Here is a 22441-nt window from a genome sequence, read left to right on the forward strand (position 1 = left end):
TCCAGGTTATTTTTATTTTCTTTTTTTGCAATTATGGATAACGCTGCTACGAACATTTGTGCACAAGTCTTCATGGATATATGCTTTTGGTAAATGCCTAGGAGTAGAACTTCTGGTCACAGAAGATGTCTATGTTTAGTTGGAAAAAAAAAAAAAACAAACTTTTGGCCCAGCGCGGTGGCTCACGCCTGTTATCCCAGCACTTTGGGAGGCCGAGGCGGGCAGATCACAAAGTCAGGAAATCGAGACCATCCTGGCGAACACGGTGAAACCCCGTTTCTACTAAAAATACAAAAAATTAGCCGGACGTGGTGGCGGACTACAGGGTCGCAGCAATTCGAGAGGCCGAGGCAGGAGAATGGTGTGAACCCAGGAGGCGGGTGTTGCAGTGAGCCGAGATCGCGCTACTGCGCTCCAGCCTGTCGCTGAGCCTGACTTTGTCTCAAAAAAAAAAAAAAAAAAAACTTTTGCCACAAAGTGGTTGTACTAGGTTGTACTATTTTCCTCCATCAACAATGTCCAAACGTTCTGGTTGTTTTTTTTTTAACTTCTAGATGTTCTTGTGGGTATGTAGCATTTTCCTATGGTTTAAATTTGCATTTAGCTGATGAGGGATGACGATGTGCACGTTTTCATGTGTTTGTGGACCATTTGTTTATCTTCCTTTGTGAAGTATCTCTTCAAATATTTTGTCCATTAAACAAACAACCCCCCACCCCCCCAACCCCCAGTAAAAGAACTGGCCTGGATAGTGGCTCAGCTTGTAATCCCAACACTTTGGGAGGCTGAGGTGGGTGGATCCCCTGAGCTCAGGAGTTTGAGACTAGCGTGGGCGACATGGCAAAACCTTGTAGTCCACCTGTAATCCCAGTTACCCTACTGGGGAGGCTGAGGTGGGAGGATCGCTTGAGCCTGGGAGGCGGAGATTTCATTGGGCCAAATTCGCGCCACTGCACTCCAGCCTGGATGACACAGTGAGACCCTGTCTCTCTCTCTCTCTCTCTCTCTCTCTCTCACACACACACACACACAGAACTGAGTTGTTTAAACTGTATAATTTCAACACTTTGGGAAGCTGAGGCAGGGAGGATCCCTGGAACTCAGGAGTTCTGTGAGACCCCATCTGTACAAAAATAAAAAATAAAAAATTAGCTGAGCATGATGGCCTGGGCCTGTAATCCCTGCTACTTGGGAGGCTGAGGCAGGAGAATCGCTTGAACCTGGAAGGCAGAGGTTACAGTGAGCCAAGATCGTACCCCAGCCGGATGACAGGGCGGGACCTCAACAAAAAAAAAAAAAAAAAAAAGACACTCTTCTGTGTGTGTGTGTTTTTTTCCCTGAAACTTTTAAATTTTAGCTTCTATGTTTAAGTGTAAATTCTATTTTATATAACTTTTTTGTTTTGGTGTGAGGTTGGGATTAATGTTAATTTCTTTCCCCTATGGTTGTTTCTGAACCATTTGTTGCAAAGACTTTCCTTTCCATGTTGAATTGTTTTAGTGCCTTTGGTGAAAATCAAATAACTGTGTATTTGTGGGCCCAAATTATTTTTTTGTTCATTTTTGCTTTTCAATTAAAAATTTCAAATAGGCCAGACATGGTGGCTCACTCTTGCAATCCCAGCACTTTGGGTGGCCAAAGCAGGCAGATGACTTGAGCTCACAAGTTGAAGACCAGCCTGGGCAGTATAGCACAACCCATCTCTACAAAACATAAAAAATTGGCTGGGCATGGTAGTGTGCACCTGTGGTCCCAGATACTCGGGTTACCTGGGAGGCTGATGTGGGAGGATCTCTGGAGACTGGGAGGCGGAGGTTGCAGTGAGCCAAGATGGTGCCACTGCACTCCAGCCTGGATGACAGAGTGAGACCCTGTCACAAACAAACAAAATATAAAAATAAAATAAACTGCCATAACAAAGAGACCTCAAATACCATAGCTTAAATTAGAAATTAAATAAAAGTTATTTATCCCTTAAAAAAATTCAAATAGGCCAGGCATGGTGGCCCCCCTGTGCAATCCCAGTGCTTTGGTAGGCTGAGGCTGGAGAATCACTTGAGGCCAGGAGTTGGAGACCAGCCTGGGCAACATAGCAAGACCCCATCTCTACAAGAAAAGGAAAAAAAGTTAGCTGGGCATGCTGATGCATGCTTGTAGTCCCAGCTAGTTAGGAGGCAGAGGCAGAAGGATTGCTTGAGCCCAGGAGTCTAAGGCTGCAGTGAGCTGTAATCGCACCACTGCCCTGCAACCTGAGTGACAGAGCGAGGCCATGTCTCCAAATAAATAAATAAATAAATAAATATTTAAAAAGATTTTTAGTATACCAGTCACATGGATGTTAGTATGATGAACAACTATAAACCACCAATATTTCACAATCAATAAAATCTTGTGAATTTAGCTTTACATGTATTTTTTTTTTTTTGCTGAAATGTTTAAAATAAATATAATCATTATATAATTTCATCCCTAAATATTTCAGTATAGCATCTTTAAAAATGATGTAGGCCGGGTGCCTTGGCTTACACCTGTAATCCCAGCACTTTGGAAGGCTGAGGTGGGCAGCTCACTTGAGGTCAGGAGATGAAGACCAGCCTGGCCAATGTGGTGAAACCCCATCTCTACTAAAAGTACAAAAGTTAGCTATGTGTGGTGGCACACGCTGGAATCCCAGCTACTTGGGAGGCTGAGACAGGAGGATCACTTAAACCTGGAAGGTAGAGGTTGCAGTGAGCTGAGATCATGCCACTGTACTCCAACCTGGGGACAGAGTGAGACTCCATCTCAAAAAAAAATAATAATAATAATAATAATAAGATACCTTTTCCTACACAGCCACATTTCAATTATCATATGTTACAAAATAACCACTCCAACTGATTTTTCAATCTGCACTTTTTGCCTTTACCCACACACAGCCAGTCCAAAGAATACAGAGTACAGTGCAACCACTGGAAAGGAGAGAGTTGCAGAGTCAGAGAGTAGCTCAGAGACACAGCATAGCTAAGTGAATGTGGACGTTCACTTGAACACAAACACATAGAAACCAATTAGTTGGCTGATTTTCTTGAATGCAGGCGAATGTAGGGTTTATAAAAGAAAAAGAGGAGAAAGGAGAGAAGCACCACAGCCCATCTTGAAACAGGGAGTCTTTTTTCTCCTGTGGGTAAGTTGCCTGGCTAGAGTTTTCACAAGCTTATGTCTGGGGACTGCCCAGAATGAGCTGGTGGAGCTCGTTGGGAAACGATTTAATCGTTTATAATTTCCCCAAAAATACTTAACTCTGCAATGCTTGCAAAGTGAAGGTTGTGTCTGCACCATTTTTTATAATTATAATTATTCAGAAATTAACATAACCTTTTGATTTTCGCTCAAGTGTACAACCAAAGCTACAGAACAGAATTCAGCAGTTTCTTTTATTTCTCAAACACAAAGCAATTTCCAGTTGTTTAAGGGTGGTAATATAGTTTGTATTTACGTCCTCATCAAAATGCATGTTGAAATGTAATTCCCAGTATTGGAGGTGGGGCCTGGTGGGAGGTTATTGAATCATGAGGATGGATTTCTGATGGATGGTTTAGCACCATGGCCTTGGTGCTGTCCTCCCAATTATGAGTTCTCCCCGATATGGTTTTTAAAAGTGTGTGGCACCTCCCCTCTCGCTCTCTCTTGCTCCCACTTTCGCCATGTGATGTGCCTGCTCCCTCTTTGTCTTTTGCCGTTATTGGAAGCTTCCTGAATCTTCACCAGAAGCAGATGCTGGCAAAATGCTTCCTGCACAGGCTACAGAGCCATGAGCCAATGAAGCCTCTTTTCTTATCAATTACCCAGCCTCGGGTATTTCTTTATAGGAATGCAAAAACAGCCTAGTGCAGGGAGTATTCAGAAATACAAATTAGTTTAGCATATTGATCTGGTACCTTGCAACCTTGCTAAAATCACCACACACACACGTAATATGCGTTCTAGGAGCTCTTTGTAGCTTCCGTTGGAATCTGTTAGCTCTAGTATTATTAGTTCTAGTAGCTCTTCATAGATTCCATTGGATTTTCTCCATAGACATCACGTCCTTGTGAATAATGACAATTTTACTTCTTTCTAACCTAGATGCCTTTAATTTCTTTTTCTCACTTATCGCACTGACTAGAACCTCTAGTGCTATGTTGACTGGAAGTGGCGAGAGTCAACATCCCTGGCTGGCTCCTGATCTTGGGGGAAAGCGCCCTGTGTTTCACCATTGAGTATGATGTTAGCTGTAGGATTTTCATTAATGCCCCTTATTGGGTTGAGAAAGTTCACTGCTGTTTCTCCTTGCCTGACAGCTTTTATCACAGTGGATATTCCATTTTGTCAAATGCTGCTTTGCAACTGCTGGGATGATCCTATGGCTTTTCTTAGTTTGTTAATACAGTGAATGTCATTGATAGATTTTTCAAATGTTGGATTGACCTTGATCAGTAGCTGAGATCATGTACGTCATGGTTTGTTTCTTTTTTCAGTGCCTGTGTCTCCCCTGGGGCAGGGAGCTTACTTGATTTGGTCCCGCTGTGCCCCTGGAATGCTGGCGAGAGTGCTGCTCAGTGCCAGCTCCAGGCAGAGCCGGGGCAACGCCTTTATCAGCTGATGAATGACTCCGGAGGGAGGGATGGACGGGACGCAGCGCAGCGCTCGCCACAGTCGCAGGTGGCCTCCGTGCTTCTAAAGCCACGAGCGTTTTTCAGTTCCCACCTTTGTCAGTTCTCTGAAGCCTCAACAGAGTGGACCTGAACTATGACACCTCCTCCAGTTCCCTCCCACCTCCTGAGCCTCAGTCTGACTCTCCTCTTCCTCTACCTTTCTTTTGTTTGTTTGTTTATTTATTTATTTAATTTATTTTTTGAGACAGAGTCTCACTCTGTTGCCCAGGCTGGAGTGCAGTGGCGCGATCTGGGCTCACTGCAAGCTCTGCCTCCTGGGTTTATGCCATTCTCCTGCCTCAGCCTCCCGAGTAGCTGGGACTACAGGCACCTGCCACCACACCCAGCTAATTTTTTGTAGTTTTAGTAGAGACAGCGTTTCACCGTGTTCGCCAGGATGGTCTCGATCTCCTGACCTCATGATCCACCCGCCTCGGCCTCCCAAAGTGCTGGGATTACAGGCGTGAGCCACTGCGCCCGGCCTACCTTTCTTAAATGTTGGAATTCCACAGACACAGGCCTGACCTCTGTTCTCATCCGCGCTCTCTCCCTGGGCGGCATCATCCACCACCATGGCTACAAAGACAGATCTCTCTTGAATCTTTTCTTCCTGTCTAACTGAAATTTTGTATCCTGACCATCTTCCTTTATCCACCCCTCCCCACCACCCAGCCTCTGGCAACCACCATTCTATTCTCTGCTTCTATGAGTTACACTTTTTAGCCTCCACATAGGAGTGAGGTCGTCGGTATGTCACTTAACATGTCCCCCAGGCGTCCATGTTGTCACTAGTGACAGGACTATCTTCTTTTTAAGGCTGAGTGGTGCTCTGTTGTGCACATCCCCTACATTGTCTCCACCCACTCCTTCCCTGATGGCCGCTTGTTTTGCTCGCATATCTGGGCTATTGTGAATAGTGCTGCAGTCAACATGGTGGCACAGACATCTCTTGGGCAAACCGAGGATATGATATGGATACTTCCTCTGTCATCTCCACTCCAATTTCTCCAGGCCCTGAAGCTCCAGCTCCACGCACGAACTCATGGCCTCCCATTCCTCAAGCAGCTTCTCCCAAATGTGCCCTCCCTCAGAAATGGTGCCAGCGCATCCCTGCTGTTCAACCCCCATGCCCACTGTCAACCCGACAGTTCCGCTGCCGCCGTCTCCTCTCTCTGCCACACCCTCTCGTCAGGTCTCCCATGCCCCCTTATGCTGCCACATTGGGCATGAAAACTTCCGTTTCTTTTTTCTCTTTCTTTCTTTTCTTTTGAGACAGGGTCTTGCTCTGTCTCCCAGGCTGGAGTGCAGTCATGCAATCACAGCTCAGTGCAGCATCAACCTCCTGGACTTAAGCAATCCTCCCACCTTGGCCTCTGGAGTAGCTGTGCCTGGGGACAAAGATTCCTGGCCTCAGCGCACTCTCAGATTCACGGTGAGACAGAACTGAGACTGAGAGCTGGTTCCTCTCCCTCTCTCATGAGGACACAGTGAGACGGCAGCTGGGCATAAATCAGGAAGAGGATCCGTACCAAGAACTCCACTGTGCTGCACCCGATCTAGACTTCCAGCCTGCAAAACGGTGAGAAATTAGTGTTCATTGTTTCAGCCGCCCAGCGCATGGTATTGTGTTATAGCAACCTGAACCAAGACAAAGGCTCTCAGCTGGGGAGACAGAAACTCCACCCTGGGGAGGGGAAGATGCCTGTCGACCCGGACAGAGGGCCAAGACAGAGGCAACGCCTGGGCTGCGGTGACCCTTGCTTGCCGCTTCTGCTCAGGGGCAGTGGGACAGGATTGTAGAAGGTTCCAGAATGCATGTTGGGCGAGCGGTAGTCCCTGCAGAGTTTGGGGTAACATGCACAGAGGAAGAAAAGGTGGAAAAGCAGTAACAGGATGGCAGACAGTGGGCAATGGCACGAGACGGTCCAGCGAGGCGCCCCCTGACATGGGAGTGCCATCATGCGCTGCACAGCGACCTTCCAGGCAAGGAGGGACACATACAAGACAGTGGTCCATGATCATGATGGAGCTGAAAAACTCCTATGGCCTGGTGATGTCATAGCCGTGGTACTGTTATAGCACAGACGTCACTTGGAGTGACGGGCTATGCCACCCAGCCTAGGGGTGCAGGAAGTACACTGTCTAGGCTGGTGTGAGGGCACTCTGTGATGTTCATGCCAGGAGCCACCTAACGATCATTTCTCAGACTCGGACTGCATCCTTGTTAAGGGGCCCGTGACTGTTATGTCTTGGGAAGCGACACGTGACTGCTGTTCCGCCCTGCACTGACTGCCCAGCGAGCACTCAGAATGCATCAGATACGGGGTGGACGGAGGAGGAGGACAGCACCGGCACTGACTGCCCAGCAAGCGCTCAGAATGCCTTAGATACGGGGTGGACGGAGGAGGAGGATAGCACCCCAGACAACAACAGCTCTTGGAATCATCATTTCCTGAACCAAGGGACCTCCCCAGCCACCCACACCAAAGCCTAAAATCTCATACCTCCTTTCTCTAAAGCTGGGGTCTGCAGCCTTTCTCTGCAAGGGCCACATACAGAAACTTTTCAGTTTTGTTGGAAGGACCCACGTCTGCCCTTTTAGTGCCAAAGCCAGCAAAGGTGACACATAACGAGAGGGAGAGGCTGTGTACCGACGGAGCTTGACTCACAGACACCAACATTTGAATTTCATCTAATTTTCACATGTCATGAAATATTATTCTTTTAATTTTTTTAAGCGGTAAAAGTGTAAAAAATGTTCTTAGCTCACTGGGCAGTAGAAAATAGCTTGTAAGCTGGATTTGGCTGGAGGGTAGTTTGCCGACCAAGGGCAAGGGAAAAAAATCAAACTTGTTCCAACCTACCTCTCCCTCCAGTCCCATGCAGTCCCACTTTCCTTTTTTTTTTTTTTTTTTTAACCACAGCATTATCCCCACCATTAATTTTTCTCACTTTTGACTTGGTTTTCTATTGCATAGGTCACTGTTCTCTCCATTGAAACTCCATTACCATGTGCTCAATTCCCAAACACATTTTGGTCTCTTTGTGGGTTCTGTGCATTCAGTTCCACTCCATTGATCTTCTTGGTTCTTCCTGCCCCCGAACCAAAGTTATTACAGTTAGTAACACATGGAGACTTGTCTTTGTGCAGATTTCTTTCTACTGGGATTTTCAGAAGACTTTCCTAGCCCTGAAAGTCTGGTTTAAAAGAAAGGTTTCTTTCCTGTCTATAGTTCCTCCCAAACCGCCCTCTAGAAGGTGAACCCCTTGTGCTCCCACAAGCAGGGTGCTAGGACCCCAGTTTCTTGCCCTTGGTGGGTTCTATAAATCATTGCAACGTTGGCAATTGGCTAAGCAGGAAATGTCTCACTATTGTTTTAACTGAGTATATTTTTTATACATCCACTTATTTTGTTCTATGAATTGCCTGTTCATATCCTTTGCTATTTCCCCCCATGCAGGTTTTAATGGTTTAACCAATTTTTAGGAATTCTTTACATGTACTTAATATATAAATATAAATGCTTATAAATATAATATATAAATATAAATATTCCAGACATTTGTTATATTTTATATGTAATGTGTATATTATCTCCTAATCATTACATGTGTTGCACGTATTTTCACTGAGGTTGTCCCTTGATTTATTTTTGAGATAGGGTCTCGCTCTGTCACCCAGGCTGGAGTGCAGTGGTGCAATCTCTGCTCACTGCAACCTCTGTCTCCCAGGTTCAAGAGATTCTCCTGCCTCAGCCTCCTGAGTAGCTGGGATTACAGGTGCCCATCACCACGCCCAGCTAATTTTTGTATGTTTAGTAGAGATGGGGTTTCGCCATATTGGCTGTCTGGTCTTGAACTCCTGACCTCAAGTGATCTGCCCATGTTGGCCTCCCAAAGTGCTGGGATTACAGGTATGAGCCACTGCACCTGGATGTCCCTTAATTTTTAACAGTGATAAAGTTAAACTGTAACACCTGGTTTGTCACTGTCTCCTGCCCTTGGCTGTAAGCTTATGACCACAGGGACCTGGCCTGTCTGCTCACCACTGCACACCTAGAGCCTGTCTGTCCTTCCTCGTGGCTGCCACAAAAGCCGCAGGCTATGACCAAGGTTTAGATGGGCCACTTGGTGCAATTTCACAGGAATGTCAAGTGATGGACAGGACCATGCAGGGAACCAGACAGGGGCAGCAGATCCTTCATTCCTTCCTTAGGATTCCTGGGGTGTTGATTCCGGAGCATCCCTGCTGTGCCCGCCTCCATGGTTGTCTGTAGGAGCTCCACCTCCTTTCTGTCTCTTTCTAAAGCTGCAGCCCACCCTTCTGAGAGGACACAGCCTCTTCAGTGCTCTGGACAAGTCTATGGGACTTCATTGAGTAAGGGGGGGTTGGGGTTTATTATTAGAGATGGGGTCTTGCTGCATTGCCCAGGCTGTACCCTAACTTCTGGGCTCAAGCAGTAGCTGGGAGTACAGGAATGTGCCACCCCACCCCACTGGCTTGTTTGCACTTCATTTTGAACAACTGATCATTAATGAGTAACAGATAAGGGATGACAAAAGCAGGAACATAGAATACTTCCAGAAGCTTAGGAGCCATCGATGCCCTCCAGCCAAAGACCACCAGGGACGCACAGGCAGTTGATCAAGTTGGGATTATTGCTCATTGCAGTGAAGGAGAACACACACTTCAGGGAATTGTGGGTGTCTCCCGGGAACAGGGTCTTAGAAGGTGTTAATAGGATTTGGGCTTTAGCTGGGGATTTGAGGGCAATGTCTGACTTTGCTTTAAACTAGATGCTGTTAGAAAGTGAGGGCGGTTCCATGACTGGGTGTCTTGATAAATGATACCTAATCTATGAGAAGGGAAGACTAGAGGGAAGAATAGGCTGTAACTGACAAAGAAGAAACAGCCACTGGTTTTGGCTGGGAGTGTTTGGTGCTTTGTGGGTGGTGCAGTGAACTTCTCACATCTGTGCTTAGACGAAGTGATGAAGTGGCCTGGCTTGGTCTCCTTTCATCTTTGTCTCCAGGTCGCTCTGTCTGGGGCTGGCGTTCTGTGGGGCTGCTTATGTCCAGCAGGAGAACAGTATGGTGCGGCTGTGAGCGGCACACCAGCTTCCCAATGTCAGGGCTGCTCTTTAAAAACTTATTTTTGGGCAGGGCGCAGTGGCTCACGCCTGTAATCCCAGCACTTTGGGAGGCCGAGGCGGGCGGATCACGAGGTCAGGAGATCGAGACCACCCTGGCTAACACGGTGAAACTCCGTCTCCACTAAAAATACAAAAAACCAGCTGGGCGTGCTGGCAGGCGCCTGTAGTCCCAGCTACTCGGGAGACTGAGGCAGGAGAATGGCGTAAACCCGGGAGGCGGAGCTTGCAGTGAGCTGAGATCTGGCCACTGCACTCCAGCCTGGGCGACAGAGCGAGACTCCATCTGACTCCATCTCAAAAAAAAAAAAAAAAAAAACTTATTTTTTTCAGAAGTTGTTGTGGCCCCTGGTTGATCCCTGTGACCTTGTATCCTGGCTTTCCTAGTACAGCCTCAATGCAAAATGTTTTCCTTTTGTTCCATTGGCCAAAATGAATGTGCTAGCATTTGGATCTGAAAATTTACATCCTACAGAAAAAAATCCTGATGCTTGTAAATGCTAGCTGCTCCTTATTTAAGCACCTGCTATATGCCAGGCATTCACAGTGAACTTCCAAACTCTAATCTTAACTAAAACCCCAGGTGGCAGGCTTCATTATCCTTGTGCCCACGATAGAGGCATTTAACTTGCCCACAGTCACACAGCCAAGAGGTGACTCAAATCCATGTGGGATTCAAGTGCAGGTGTCCGGACGCCAAAACTTAACTGCCTTCCACCAGCTACATGATCTCTTCTGATTTGAGACCCAAAGACTTCATTGTAGGCTGACATTTTGCAAGTTTCTCAACTGCCAGATGGGGTCACCCCTCTCCCAGAAGGCCCGATCTGGGTGGAGCACTGGGTGTCTCCCGAGCCCATAGGAAGAGGCTGATTTGAGGGGCGGTTTGCAGCCCTGAGGCCCTCCAGACCCTGGGAGACAGGCTTGCCCTGGAGGCAGCTGCCCTTTCCCAAGCGCTCAGTAGCCCACCCATTCCGCACACTCCTTCCCAGTCTCCATGTGCTTGGCCCTCAATCCAGACCTAGAAAGAAGATTCTAGATCAACTCATTTGCAGATGAGGAAACCAGGCAGGGTACGAAGTGGGAGGGTCCCACCAGACAGACACTTGGGTACTAGTGCCCCTCACCCCCACGCACCCCTCGTGGCCATGCCCACCTGCCTCTGTGGGACAGCGTTGCTACTTAACCCCAGCAATCCTGAATGACTGTTCCCTGGGCCGGCAGGTGCTAACTCCTAGACTCTTCATGGTCATTGCATGGTAGGTTCTGTTGTCTGTTTACTGGTGAAGACACCGAGGCTCCTAGGGTGTGCTGGGGCTGACCTGGACGCACGCTCAGGTCTGTCTCTGATGACCCACAATGGGAACCTCACGCAGACAATGCCCCAGCGCCATGACTTGCGTGATGCCCACTGTAAGCTCACGCCGACTCTCAGGTTGGGCTCATTGGGCTCCCAGCAGATGCCTCTGAAGCGGAGACTTGGTTTTTTTGTTTTGTTTGTTTGTGTTTTTGGGAAGCGTGTTGCTCTGTTGTCCACACTGGAATGCAGTGGCTCAATCACAGCTCACTGCAGCCTTCTCCTCCTAGACTCAAGCGATCCTCCCACCTCAGCCTTCCAAGTGGCTGAGACTATAGGTGCACACCACCATGCCATGCTAATTTTTTTTCTGTGTTTTTTTTTTTTTTCCCTGTTGTTGTTTGTAAATAAAGGGTTTTGTCATGTTGTGCAAGCTGGTCTTGAACTCCTGGGCTCAGGCAATCCACCTGCCTTGGCCCTCCAAAGTTGTGGGATTACAGGCGTGAGCCATCACGCCCGGCCTTGAAGCAGAGCTTTATGCAGGAAGTTTCTGGGGGAGTGCTCTTGGGATCACATCCTCAAGGGAGGGAGGGAAGCATGACTGGGCAGAGGGAGGAACTGAGTGGCAAGCCGGTTACCACTGAGGCCTCAGCCCACCCCAGGGGTGCTGGGAGGAGCCTGCAGGAACGTGAGGCTGAGGTGGGAGGGCCTGGCCTTTGTTCCCCGTTCCAATCAGTCTTTGGGTTCTGGCTGCTTCCAGGGAGGAGGCGTGGCCCTGGGTGAGGCATTTCCCTTCCCCAGGGCAGTGCCTACTGAGGGGCTCAGTGCAGGCTGTGCTCCCGATCGATCGAGGGGTGCGTCTGGTCTGGGTGGAGGGATCTGCACAGGGCACCCACCCCACTGTGGTCACCAAAGACCCGTGCAAGGACCTTCTGCCTTGTTTCCCCGGGTGGGTCTTGAACTCCTGGCCTCAAGGGATCCTCTGGCCTGGACCTCCCAAATTGCTAGGATTACAGGCATGAGCCACTGCGCCTGGCCTGAGATTTTAAGTATCTTAACACACTCTCAGCTAGGTGCGTGAGTCATGCCTGTAATCCCAGCACTTTGGGAGGCTGAGGCAAGTGGATCACTTGAGCCCAGGAGTTCAAGACCCACCTGGGCAACATGGGGAGACCCCGGGCTCTACAAAAAAATACAAAAATTAACCAGGTGTGGTGGCAAGCACCTGTGGTCTCAGCTACTGGGGAGGCTGAGGCAGGAGAATTGCTTGAGCCCAGGAGATCAAGGCTGTAGTGAGCTGAGATCGCACCACTGCATTCCAGCCTAAGGAGAGCCCACTGCAGTAGGGAGGGGGCTGTTGCAGTAGGAGGTCCACTCCTTTGACAGCAAGAACCTCTATCCCAGGCTACAGAGAGGCCTTCACATTTGCAGGGAGGAGTCAGCACGGCTAGAAAGACCGGGGCGGGTGGAGTGGGATGAGCAGTGACAGATGGGACAGTGGATCAGGGAGTGTTTTCTCCTGAAATTGAGATTCTGAGGAGGAGCTGTTAGGGGGATTTCTGTGCTGCTCAAGGTGGGCCAAGGTCACAGCCTGCGGGGAACCAGGAAGCCTGACTAAAGTATGGACAAGTCAACAGGCATTTTATCCAGATTGTTCAGTATGGACAAACAGTTCAGCTAGTCACTCATGAGTTGAAGATCGGGAATTTGGAGGGTCTGGATCTGGCCTCACCGTTGGTCAACAGGGGTTCACCATGAGCCTTACCCATGTGGCAGGGGAAAGGCCTACAGGAGGGTGGGGTGTTTCTTCTATTTTTAATAATTGCAACTTTTATTTCGGATTCAAGGGGTATATGTGCAGGTTTGTTACCTGGGTATACCGTGTGGTGCTGAGGCTTGGGGTACGAACAACTCCCTCACCCAGGTACTGAGCATAGCACCCTGTTTAGTTTCACAGCCCTCCCCTCTCCCTTCCTCCCTCCCGCCTAGTAGCCCCCAGCAGCCCTTGTTGCCATCTTTATGTCCATGACTACCCAGTGTTCAGCTACCACCTACAAGTAAGAAGATGCAGTATTTGATTTTCTGTTCCTTCATTAACTCACTTAGAATGATGGCCTCCAGCTGCACCCATGTTGCTGCAAAGGACGTGATTTCGTTCTTTTCTATGTTGTGTCGTATTCCGTGGTGTATATGTGCCACACTTTCTTTATGCAATCCACCATGGATTGGCACCGTGGCTTTGCTATCATGAATAGCACTGCAATGAAAACACAAGTGCCATGTGTCTTTTTGGTGAAACAATTATTTCTTTTGGATGTAAACCCAGTAATGAGATTACTGGGTCAAAGGGTAGTTCTAAGTTCCTTGAAAAATTTCCAAACTGCTTTAGAGGGTGGAGGATTTCTTAACAGTCACCATTTCCTAGGAGCTCAAGGCTCAGGTGGACGTTTACTATTGTCACCATCACACCTTATGTATCCATTCCCCACAGATGGATATCGGGGAAGTTTCCAGTTTGGACTACTATGCAATAGAACAGTGCTGCTGCCTCAGCCTCCCCAGTAGCTGAGACCACAGGTGCTTGCCACCACACTTGGATAATTTTTGTATTTTTTGTAGAGACAGGGGTCTCCCCATGTTGCCCAGGTGGGTCTTGAACTCCTGGGCTCAGGTGATCCACTTGCCTCAGCCTCCCAAAGTGCTGGGATTGCAGGCATGACTCACACACCTGGTTGAGAGTGTGTTAAGATACTTAAAATCTCAGGCCAGGTGCGGTGGCTCATGCCTGTAATCCCAGCAATTTGGGAGGTCCAGGCCAGAGGATCCCTTGAGGCCAGGAGTTCAAGACCCACCCAGGAAACAAGGGGAAACCCTAGTACTCTACAAAAAATTAAAAAAACTTAGCCACAGCTGCAGTGAACTATGATTGTGACACTGCACTCCAGCCTGAGTGACAGAGAAGAACCTGTCTCAAAAAAAATAAAACATAAATAAAAAACACCTATCTCTGGGCTCCATCCTCAGAGTCTGTTTGCTGGGTCTGGGCTGGGGTCCAGGAATTTTCATTTCTAACAAGTTCCCAGGAGATGCTGCTGCTGCGTGCAGAACATCAGCCACAGGGGAAGGTAGCTTTCTGTGACTTGCTGTTTACTACTTATTAAAATTCACTGAGACATTGGATGATAAGGTGTAGCCTTGTGTGGTGGAGATCCAAATGATTCTCGTTGTGTGTAAAAGATAGCCCAGAAGCTACAGGTTTATTGCCTTGGGATTTATTAACCTGATTTGTATCAAACTTAGCAGTTATATCCATCCTTCTTCCTCCCTGAGTGCATAACCCCACTTCTCCAACTCCCCGTGACTCAGACTCACCATCCTGACAATTCCCTCATCAATGAGCTATTTGCCTTTGATGTGTTTGCTGTATATGTACATGACATATTGATGAGATACACAGTATGTATATGTGTTGTTCATGTTTCAAAGATTATGCTTTGATGGCAGAAACATCTATATATATGCTCCAACAAATGTGCGGTTGTTCCTTACATCACCGTAGTATAGAAAACCTAGAAGTAAACAATCAGATGTGATCACTAGGAGTGTGGTTACACAGCACATTGTCCATCCACTTTATACACTCAAAAATAGTGAAGTGTGGGCCTCTAGACCTGGCAGAGGGCAGAAGCTGGCAAATCTGTTCCCACACCCAAAAGTATAAAATGGGATAACATTGTCAAGAACAATCACTCGGAGCTCTCAAAATTGACCAAAGGCAAATCATCAAATGGATGATAACTCATAATATATACTCATAATAATATAAGTATATATTTACTCATAATAATATGAGTATATATTAATATACTCATAATAAAAAGCTGCCAGAACTTCTAGTTAGAACTGCAGGACTTTGCAGCCTTCTTGCCTGGAGCTGCTGCCATTCTGGCACCCCGCCTTGATGTCCTAGGGTGGGCTGGTCTTGAAAACCAGTAGCCTCATCAGTAGCCTCACCCACAAAGGGGCTGATTTAATTTGGAATTGGGGAGAAAACTCAGACCTGCCGATGAGATGGGATTGTTCCCTTGATTTTGGACCCCTTCATGGGTGGGAACTGGAGAGGCTCGTGTCACTAAGCCTGCCGAGCGGGGTGGGGCAGGGAGGAGGACACTGCATCTATGAACAAATTTAAAAAACAGCCATGTGTGGTGGCTCCCACTTGTGGTCCCAGCTACTTGGGAGGCTGAGGTGGGAAGAATATTGAGCCCACGAGTTTAAGGTTGCAGTGAACTGTGAGTCCACCACTGAATTCCAGCCTGAGCAACAGAGTGGGGCCTTCTCCCAAAAAAAAAAAAAAAAAAAAAAAAAAAAAAAAAATTGCATTATGTGAATATACTGATACAAAAGGTAGAAAGAAATTATTTAGGCAGATAGTAAGGGCAAAAGCATTCTCGGCAGAATTTCCCTTCTAACAAAAAGCAGCCTCCAAAATCATTTCTTTTCTAACAAAAGCAGCCTGAAAACGGAGCTTGAAACAGAGAGAAGCCAGCTGGAAGGTTGCACGGGGAACGCTGGCAGCCGTGCCAATGGAAAAGGGCCAGACATGGCCCACACAGAGGCTCCACTTCCCTTTTTCCTTTCCACGTGTACAGTAATAAAGAAATGGGCAACATACTGTTGTTCTTGTTATCTTTCCTTGGCTACTGTAAAGCACTTAGAGAAAGTAACAGGGAGGGAACACATTCTTCCACCTTCTGGGTGCTGCTGTCTTTCTGGGAGCAGTGGCCGTGCTGTGCAAAGAGCGAGGGATCACCGTGCTGGGTTTGAACGCGGTATTTGACATCTTGGTGACAGGTGAATTCAATGTTCTGGAAATTGTCCAGAAGGGACTACATAAGACAAGTCATTAGAGAACTTGGAGCTCAGGAACGGGGGCCTCTTCTTCAGAGTGACCCTTGCTCACCTCCCGAGGGGCTGGGATGCTCCACATGACCTGGAGGATCATAGGCACGGCCCACTGGCCTTCACCGAGGTGGACAACCCGGCCTCCTTTGCCGACAGCCTGCCGGTGAGGGCCATAAACTACAATTACTGCTATTCATTAAACGCCCGGCTGCGGCTGTGTCCCTGGCGACTGTGTTTTGATGGGTCAATGGGCTGCATCCCCCTCATCAAGTCCGTCAGCGACCGGAGGGTGATTGCACCTGCTACAGAACCAGCACTCCGGTTCTGCCTCATCCGCCTAACATGCCACGCCCCGTGCTCTGAACATGGCCACAAGAGAAGGATCCTTACTCTGGGCCTGGGATTGCTCGTTATCCCATTTCTCTCCGCAAGGAACCTGTTCTCAGCGATGTGCTAAGGTGCTGAGGTGCGCAGCGGCCAGGGGCGGAGTGAGGAGCAGCTTTGTGGAAGGCCCAGTCTGTGTGTCCTCAGTGCTGAGGTTCCCCACAACACTGGCAACAACCTGGCTGATAAAGGCAACCAGACAGCCGCCATCAGATGCCACTGGGAAGCTGTAAGATGAATTCCCAAGTATGTTCATGCCATGAATAATCTTGGAAACAGCTTAAAAGAAAGGCACGAGCTACAGGAAGCTGAGGAGCTGCCGTCTTTGGCTGTTCAAATACAGCCAGACTTTGCTGCTGCGTGGACGGATCTAGACATCCTGCAGAACAGCCTGAAACGGTTGGAAGCCGCAGAGCAAAGTTACCGGAGGGCAATTAAACACAGAAGGAACCGCCCAGATTGTTACCACAGCCTCGGGCTCTGTATGCTGATCTCAGTCGCCAGGTGGATGCCTTGAATGCGTGGCCCGGAGCTGAAACCAGAGCGCAGCCTGGCCTGGAACAACATGATCACGCTGCTCGAAAATACAGGTAATTTAGCTCAAGCTGAAGCAGTTGGAAGAGAGGCACTGGAATTAATAGCTAATGATCCCTCTGTCATGTTCTCGTTGGCAAACGTGCTGGGGAAATCCCAGAAATACAAGGAATCTGAAGCTTTGTTCCTCGAGGCAATGAAAGCAAATCCAGATTCTGCAAGTTACCGTGGTAACGTGGCTGTGCCTTATCACGCTGGGGACACCTAGACTTGGCCAAGAAACACTGTGAAATCTCCTTGCAGCTTGACCCCACGGCATCAGGAACTAAGAAGAATTACGGTCTGCTAAGAAGAAAGCTAGAACAAATGCAGAAGAAAGACGTCTGATTCTTTTTCCTTCATGTTTTGAGTTTGAGTGTGTGTGTGGCATATCATTAATAATATGTGGTTACATTTAACCATTTGAAAGTCTTAGAACAGGTTTGTATTTATTGATTTTTTTTCTATGAAAACAAAGACATGCCAAAAATTATATGACTAGCAATTACACTCTTGAATGCCTTGATATGATTTTTCATTGAAATGTTTTTATTTTATCAGACAACTCAAATGTATTATAAAATTCCAAAATGGTCTTTTTAATTAAACAGAAAAGTGAGAAAAATTATCTTGAGCAACTTTTTAGTTAGAATGAAGTGGCTGGGTATAATTTGGGATCTGAGCCTTGTCAGTATGGACCAGCCCTAATAATACTTCAATTAATGACCAAAAAGCATTGGTATACCCTGCCTCCTCATCACTTCTTTATAAACATTGAACTGCTCCGTTTGTCTAGTATCGTTAGCATTTTATTTAAATGAGCAAGTAAATGAAGATCTGTTTATTTTTTATCATCTCTCTTTTTTTTTAATAACTATACTTGTGTAACTTTCTGCGGGGATAATATTTTATTGGTATTTGTTTATGTTTGGAATAGGACACAATAATCGAATGAGGAGTGGAAATTTAACATGTAGCACATCTATTTCTTTCCCGATAGGTAAGAAATTGTACTCGTTGCAGTAGTTTTGAATGCTGCCGACTTGTGCAATTTCATACATAGAATGTTGTTAGTATAATGTAAATTTGGTACTGATTAAACGATTACTATCAACATAAAGTCAAGCCTTATGCTTTAGAAAGAGGACAGCCTCACATCTTTAATTTTTGTTACATCCAAGAGGTGACGAGGGCAACACTTCTGTGTAAGTCTTTAGTGTTTTAACTGAAAAGCCGTATTTCCATTTTGCTTAATGAACTCATAGACATTATTCTATCCAGAAATGCAAAATTTCCTCCAATGAGACCCACATTCAAGTAATTGGTGCGTATTTTTAAGAATGAGATTGTTCTGGCTTGATCCAAACCATTTTGTTTGTTCTCTCTGTGCGCTGTTGACCTAATAGATTACACCATCTCTGAATTTCTTATTGCTAGTAAGAATTATTACAACTAGCAAAAAAAAAAAAAAAAAAAAAAGAATGGAGAAAAGTGCTATAAAAAGAAAACATGGCGCAGCTCAGGCAGAGAACCCATCTGATAGTAAAAGATTAGGGTGGGGACTACTAGAGATTCATGGCCTATGCAAATGGCATGCATGGTCCAATCAGTTTTTCTTGCCCGATGTAGATCAGACACCACCTGCTCACCATCTCCTCAATAGCTCCCCCTGCATTTCACTGTGGAGCCACAACCCATTTTTCTGAGGCCCCTCTCTGTAGCAGAGAGTTATCTTTCTTTCTCCTATTAAACTTCTGCTCTTGGCCAGGTGCGGTGGCTCACACTTGTAATCTCAGCACTTTGGGAGGCCGAGACGGGCAGGAGGTCAGGAGTTCGAGACCAGCCTGGCCAACATGGTGAAACCCATCTCGATTAAAAATACAAAAACTCACCGGGTGTGGTGGCACATGCCTGTAATCCCAGTTACTTGGGAGGCTGAGGCAGGAGAATTGTCAAACCTGGGAGGCAGAGGTTGCAGTGAGCTGAGATCACACCACTGCATTCCAGCCTGGGCGACAGAGTGAGACTCCATCTCAGAAACAAAACAAAACTTCTGCTTTTCATCTCACTCTGTGTGTGTTCACATCCTTGATCTCCATGACCATGAGACAACGGACCTCAAGTATTACCCCAGACAACGAGGCCTCCTCAATACACATTTGGTTTATCCATTCATGAATGGATGGACATTTATGTTGTTTCCACTTTTTGGCTATCATGAACGACGATACCATAAACATTTTGAGTACAATTCTTCACATAAACACGTTTTCAGTTCTCTTGAGTATATACCGAGGAGTGGAGTTCGTGGGTTGTATAGTATCCCTGTTTAACCTTTTGGTGTAGCAAAGTGAAACTTACAACATAGCAATTCCACTCACATCGTTTCTATGAGTGGAGTTTATATGAAATTTACAGAAAAGGTAGATCAGTACAGACAGAAAGCAGGTTGTCTAGGCTGGAGGCCAAGAGCAGGGCTGGCTGCAGATGGGCATGCAGAACATTTTTCTAGCAAAGGAACTGTTTTAACAGTGGAGTTTTGTGCTGGTTGCAGAACTGTGTACAGTGACTAAAAACCACTGAGCTGTAGACTTACAATCAGTAGATTGTTTTGTATTAAATTGTGCCCCAGTAAAGCTGTTACGGAATGCTAGGACATAAAAACACACCCCCAAACACAGCAATGAGGCAGTTAGTGTTTCCCAGGGAGCAGCTCAGGTGACAGTTGCATTGTGCAAAGTGATCCCTGTGACCCAGAGCATGCTTAATGTTTAGGTAACGCTTTAATGCAACCTTGGAGGGCAGGTAACTTGCACCTTGAAACTTGAAGTTCTTGCTAGTGTTGCTTGTAATTAAGCTAAAGTAGTTATATAATTAATACAGATAAGAGTAAATTTAAGGAGATGCCAAATAAATGAAGGAGGTGAGCAGCCACCGCAAGACTGAAGCTGGGAGGGGCGTGATGGAAGTCATTCAACCCAAAACTGCTGGAATGGAGACCTTGCCAATAGATGGGTTTAAAAAAAAACAAGAAGTGTGTTTTACAGAAACGAAATGAGGACCCATCATAAGATCCAGTTTATTGTCAACACGGGCACATCCCCCCAACTGTGTGTCTGCAGGAGGCATCAGTGTGTGCTGCTGTGTTGTGTGATGTGGAAAGTCCTGGTGTTTGAGGAGATGGGGCACTGGCTTTTATTTTCTACAGCTGTCTTTTATAATCTAAGGAGAGTAAAGCTTCTGTTGGTGAGCACATGGGGCTGCAGGAGGGTTGTGGTGTTGAGTGTCCGGGCCCTCTGCAGGGGCCGCCTGGGCCAGTCAGCTCCTCCGCTGGCTCTGAGGGTTTGAGTTTCACAACCCCTGGACGTCCCGGTTCCTCTTGTGGAATGGCTCTGTCCAAATTTCCTCTTATAAGGACACCAGTCAAATTGGATTTGGGCCCACCCTAGTGACCTCATTTTGGTATAATCACCTCTTTAAAGACCCTATCTCCAAATACAGTCACATTTTGAGGTCCTAGGGGTTGGAGCTCTAACATATGAATTTTCAGGGGGACACAGTTCAGCACTAGCAAGGTCTTTCAGGCCTCAGGACTCCAGCTGAGTAGCGAGGCAGAGTCCAGAAGGCAAAGGGAGACTCTAGAGGCTTTCACAAGTGGGACCATCCTGTGGCATTTTAGGCAGAAGGTGGAAGGAAGTGATCTTCTGGGGCTGCTTAGCTGGTTGTTCCAATGAATCCAGGAGAAGCAACCAGGTTAGCTCTGCCTCTGCCCTTTGGAAATCCATTTGGTTTCAGTTCCAGTGCTGCCTGGGCCTGGAGGCTGTGCCAACTGGGTCCTGGGCACAGTTTAGGGACCTGCTCTCTGACCACAGGCCAGCCACTCCCATCCCTGAGCCTGTTTCACGTCAACAAAATGAGACGGTGAACGAGATGATCTCTAAGGTCCCTGCTCACCTGCAGTCGCAGAGCAGGTCCGGGATTCCATCTGGCAGCCTGCAGCTGTGGAGTGGACGGACTCTGTGCCGAGGTCATCTGTGCAGTGTCCACAGCAAGTGAGGTGGGCTGAGTTCTTCAAAGGTGCTGATGCTTGATGTGGGAAGGCAATGGTGTAGATGCCTTTTTCTCCTTGCGCCTCTGTAACCAGGTGGAGATAACAGTGGGATGTTCTAATCCCTAATGTCATAAATTCGAAGTAATGAAGGAAAAAGTGGAAGCAGCTGTTTCTGCCTGGTTTTGAACCGGGAAGCTTTTGCGTGTGAGGCGACATGGGATTTGTGATACTTGCTTCCCTTTTGTGTGTGCTTGAAATTTTCTACAATAATGGTTTAAAATATGCACAGGCCAGTTTTTTTTTTTTTTCCCCCAACTTCCTTACCAAATCTTTTCCCATCAAGTTGTTCATTCAACTGATGGGGAGATTTTGCATCATACATGTGACAAATCTTCATTCCAATCAGGTAGGTCAGTTTCCTGCCTGTGCGAATATGAAAAATTGCTTTAGGCTAGGCATGGTGGCTCATGCCTGTAATCCCAGCTACTTGGAAGGTGGAGGTGAAATGATCGCTGGAGCCCAGGAGTTTGATGCTGCAGAGAGCTATGACTGCACCACTGCATTCCAGCCTGGGCAACAGGCAGAGACCCAATCTGTAAAAATTAAAATATTTTAAGTTTCAGCTGGGGAGGATGGCTCACACCTGTAATCCTGTAATTTGTTTGTCTGTTTTTGAGACAGGGTCACGCTTTGTTACCCAGGCTGGAGTGCAGTGGCACAAAACCAGAATACTGCTTATCAGGCAACTGTTTTCTGATTAAGACTCCTCACATCTCATGCCCACCAAGCCACTTCCAGCTTCTCAAATCCAGATCCTAACACTCCTACACATCTACCCTTGATCTTCCACTTCTGAAATGCTGCTAAAATGTGGTCATGGTGGTGTTTACCTTTACTGCAAAGGAATAAACTTGGCCTTGTTTGATCAGCAGGTTCTCCAGGTGGTCTTTTTTTGAAAAAGTCAATAGAGAATAATTTTAATTCCTAAAAGCTTTGAATATTTTTTCTTCTCCTATGCAGGGTTGCTGTAGTAGGTGATCACAGGTGCATCTGGGTGAAGGTTGAGAAGACTGACGTATATATTCATTTAGAGATAATTCTAAAATTAATTGTCACCCATGGGTCATCCAGATGGAAAATTATTGTGCATTATTGTGCAGTTAATCAGATGGTGACTCGAACCACAGTGGCTGTTACAGACGTGCTCATCCTTAGTGGAACAAATCGGCATAGCCTTTTATACCTAATATTCAGTTTTTTGTTTGTTTGTTTGTTTTTGAGATAGAGTCTCTCTCTGTTGCCCAGGCTGGAGTGCAATGGTGCACCTGTCTGCTCACTGCAACCTCCGCCTTCTGGGTTCAAGCAATTCACCTGCCTCAGCCTCCGGAATAGCTGGGATTACAAG

General features: G+C 46.9%; 1 pseudogene; it reads left to right on the forward strand.

The window, feature by feature from the left end:
- LOC108514152 (transmembrane and TPR repeat-containing protein 4-like) overlaps positions 1–17333 on the forward strand; it is a 19493-nt pseudogene extending 2160 nt beyond the window's left edge.
- Positions 17334–22441: the final 5108 nt, after the last annotated feature.

Source organism: Rhinopithecus bieti, unplaced genomic scaffold (genome assembly GCF_001698545.2).
Source record: "Rhinopithecus bieti isolate Rb0 unplaced genomic scaffold, ASM169854v2 scaffold_33891, whole genome shotgun sequence".
NCBI lineage: Eukaryota > Metazoa > Chordata > Mammalia > Primates > Cercopithecidae > Rhinopithecus > Rhinopithecus bieti.